Raw genomic sequence first — 4,305 nt, 5'->3', positions numbered from 1 at the left:
AAACACAGAACCACCTGTGGGAGGCAGTGCAGCAAGAAAAATGGCTGCCTAACTTGCTTACACTAAGCCCCACCCCACTGTGCTCTGGTGGAACTTCCCTTGTCAGTCACACTTCCTCAGTCCTAGTGAGGCCAGCCCTTCCCCCAGAAGACCAGCACAAACCCCTGCCCACACTATGTGTTCTGATCAGAGAGTTTTACAGCACCTCACTTCCAGTGGAGATTTCACTTCCAGATTGCATTTCACAAGGAAACAGAGCAGAATGTGGTAATTAAAACTCACCACACTCAGGCCAGGGACCAAACACTGCCCACAGCAAGCAAGGAGAGCCTCTGCAGATGACTGGCCTGAAGGATAGAGCATCTAGAGCACATGCAAAGCACATGCAGCACACACTGGATATGCTCCTGAAGCACCGGGCCCTGGGCACTACATGACCTCTTCTTCAGAAGCAGGAGACCTCTTACTTTCAGAAGCAGGAAAAATAACTGGCTTGTTTAACACAGAGAAACAGGAAGAGACTTAGACAAAATGCCAAGACAGAGGAATTTATACCAAATAAAAGAACAAGATAAGGCCATAGCTAGAAATCTAAGCAAAACAGATATAAGTAACATGTCTGATGGAAAATGCAAAGCAGCAATCCTAAGGACACTCACTGGACTTGAGAAAAGAATGGAAGACATCAGTGACACCCTTACCACAGAAATAAAAGAGTTAAAAAAAGAATCAAAGATGAAGAGTGCAAAAAACAAAATTAGAAACATACTTGATATAATGAAGAGTAGTAGGCTAGAAGAAGCAAAGGAACAAATTAATGACCTAGAAGACAAAGCAATGGAAAGCAATGAAGCGGAAAAAAGAGCGGAAGAATTATGCAAAATGAGAATAGACTTAGAGAACTCAGTAACTCCATCAAACATAATAACATTCATATTATAGGAGTCCCAGAAGAAGAGAAGAGAGAAAAGGGGCAGAAAATTTATTTGAAGAAATAATAACTGAAAAATCTCCTAATATGGGGAAGGAAACATACATCCAGATCCAGGAGGCACAGAGAATTCCCATCAAGACATACTGTAAGTAAACGTGCAAGATATAGTGATAAAGAAAAATTCTTAAAAGTACCAAGACAAAATAAGTCATTAACTTACAAGGGAAAACCCATAAGGCTAGCAGGATATTTTTCAACAGAAAATTGGCAAGTCAGAAGGGAGTGGCATGACATATTCAAAGTGCGAAATGGGAAAAATCTGCAGCCAAGAATATTCTATTCAGCAAAGCTATCATTCAGAATAGAAGGAGAAATAGTTTCCCAGACAAATAAAAACTAAAGGAGTTTGTGACCAATAAAGGAGCCTCACAAGAAATATTAAAGGGGACACTTTGAGTGCAAAGGGGGACCAAAAGTGAGAGTATAAAGGTAAGAAACACAAAAGCAGTAAAAATGAATATTTTTATAAAAAATCAGTCAAGGAACGCACCAAAAAAAAAATGATATAAAATATAACAACATATGCCTAAAATGTGGGGAGGACAGGAGAAAAGAATGGTTCAAACTTAAATGACCTACAACTTAATATAGACTGCTATATGCAGAAGAGGTTATATACAAACATAATGGTAACCATATTTCAAAAACCATATATCAAAAACCACTAATAAACATGCAAAGAATAAAGAGAAAGAAACCCAAATATATCATTAAAGAAAATCAGTAAAACATGAAAGACAAGAAAGGATCAGAGAAAATCTCCAGGAATAACCACAAAACAAGTAAAAGAATGGTAATAAATACATTTTTATCACTAATTACTTTGCATGTACATGGACAAAACACCCCAGTCAAAAGACTCAGGGTGTCAGAGTGGACAACAAAAACCATACCCATCTATAGGCTGACTACAAGAGACTCATTTTAGACATAAAGACATCTTCAGATTGAAAGTGACTAGATGGGAGAAACATTTTTCATGTACATGGATGTCAACAGAAAGCCAGAGTAACAATACTTATATTGAACAAACTAGACTTTACAGCAAAGACTGTAGGGGCGCCTGGGTGGCTCAGTCGGTTAAGCGACTGACTTCGGCTCAGGTCATAATCTCACGGTTTGTGAGTTTGAGCCCCGCATCAGGCTCTGTGCTGACAGCTCAGTCTGGAGCCTGCCTCTGATTCTGTGTCTCCCTCTCTCTCTGCCCTTCCCCCACTCATGCTCTGTCTCTCTCTATCTCAGAAATAAATAAACATAAAAAAAACTTTTTTAAATTAAATTAAAGCAAAGACTGTAACAAGAGATAAAAAAAGAACGCTATATAATAATAAAGGGGACAAATCAACAAGATATAACAATTGTAAGTATTTATGCACCCAATACAAAAGCTCCCAAATATATAAAACAATTAATAGTAAACAAGGAAACTAATCAATAATAATACATTAGTAGTAGGAGACTTTTACACCACACACATGGACAGATCATCTAAACAGAAAATCAACAAGGAAACAATGGTTTGGAATAACATACTAGACCACATGGACTTAACAGATACATTAGGAACATTCCATCCTAAAACAGCAGACTATATATTCTTCTCAAATGCACATGGAACACTCTCCAGAATAGATCACATATTAGGCCACAAAACAGGCCTTCACAAATTAAGAAGATTGAAGTCAAACCATGCATCTTTTCTGATCACAATCCTATGAAATTATTAGTCAACCACAAAAAAAAATCAGGAAAGACCACATACACAGAGGTTAAATACCATGCTAATAAACAATGAATTGGTCAATCAGGAAATTAATGGAAAAATACATGGACAGAGGGGAGGGCCTTCCAGGAGAGGGGCGCACGGGAGAGGAAGGTTGCATGTAGGGATTCATGCCCCTTGCTGCTCAGGAAATGTCTTCGCTTTCAGAATATGCCTTGCACATGAGTTGTCTCTGTGCCCGGCTACTCGGTGAAGTTGCCAGGCCTACTGATTCTAAAAACATGAAAGTGGTGAAGCTCTTCAGTGAGTAGCCTTTAGCCAAGAGGAAGGAGACTTATGATTTGGATCACAACACTTACTTTGCACTCATGGGGACACTACGTTTTCTTGGCCTCTATAGAGATGAGCATCAGGACTTCAAGGAGGAGCAGATGTGTCTACAGAAGCTTCATGGCAAGGGGAAACCAAGGAAAGGAGAAGGGAAAAGAGCAGCAAAAAAGAAATAGTGTTGGTCGGTCCATCAGGAGAAAAAACTTCTTTCTCAGCAACTGACAGCAGAAGGTGTAATCATCTTTCCACATCTTGGGAGGAGTGGGAGCTTCCTAACTGAAGATTATTTGGAGGAACACAATCATTTCTCTCTTGAAGTCCAATCAAGTTGAATTGTAACTGGTTTCGGGGACATGTTATAATTCTGCAAAGCTGTTTTGGCCTTGGTTTTTTACTCAGATGTTTACCTCTTCCTCTAAAGAAATTATTTCATAAATGATTGAAGAAGGACTCATTTGGGCTGGAAATGTGATGTTGAGAGCACAGGGGCAAACTCATCCGATGAGCATCCTTTAGTGTCCTCAGTATCCCTTCTTGCTTACCCCACTGCACCAGCTCTGAACTCCTCCATCTCTCTGACTGCTCAGACACTGTCTCCACCACCAAGCTCATAAACTTTAGGTACCTCTCCACCTAGTCCTTGGAGAGTATCTAATAAGATAGATTTGTGGGACAAGGCTGTACCTGCTAAGAGAGTACTGAGTGAGTACCTACTGTATACAATGTACTGGGGCCCTGGTAATACCATGGTTAGCAATAGAAAACAGTCCCTACCTTGTGGAACTTTCAGGCTTGTGGGGAAGACTAAATATTATATCATTACACAAATTAAATTGTATTAAATGCTACAAAGGAAAAATCCAGACTTCTGCGACAGTGTGGATCAATGAATGGCTCAACCCAGAAACAGCAAGAGGCCCAAACTTCAGGTAGTTTAAAGAAGGTCTCCCTAGGCACTCCTGGGTGGCTCAGTTGATTAAGATTCTAACTCCTGATTTCGGCTCAGGTCATATGGGTCATGAGTTTGACCCATGCTGACAGTCAGGCTCCATGCTGACAGTACAGATTCTGCTTGAGAGTCTCTCCCTCCCTCTCTCTCTGCCCCTCCCCCCATCTCTCTCTCAAAATAAATAAATAAACTTTAAAAAAAAATACATGGAAACAAATGAAAATTAAAACACAACAATCCAAAACCTTTAGGATGCAGCAAAAGTGGTTCTAAGAGGGAATTATATAGTAACAAACGCCTACATCAAGA

General features: G+C 39.7%; 1 pseudogene; it reads left to right on the top strand.

The window, feature by feature from the left end:
- Nucleotides 1-2,872: 2,872 nt before the first annotated feature.
- LOC123611211 lies at nt 2,873-3,306 on the top strand (annotated as a pseudogene).
- Nucleotides 3,307-4,305: the final 999 nt, after the last annotated feature.

Source organism: Leopardus geoffroyi, chromosome C2 (genome assembly GCF_018350155.1).
Source record: "Leopardus geoffroyi isolate Oge1 chromosome C2, O.geoffroyi_Oge1_pat1.0, whole genome shotgun sequence".
Taxonomy (NCBI): domain Eukaryota; kingdom Metazoa; phylum Chordata; class Mammalia; order Carnivora; family Felidae; genus Leopardus; species Leopardus geoffroyi.
The sequence above is the reverse complement of the archived record's forward strand: the minus strand, read 5'-3'. Positions and strand labels throughout refer to the sequence as shown.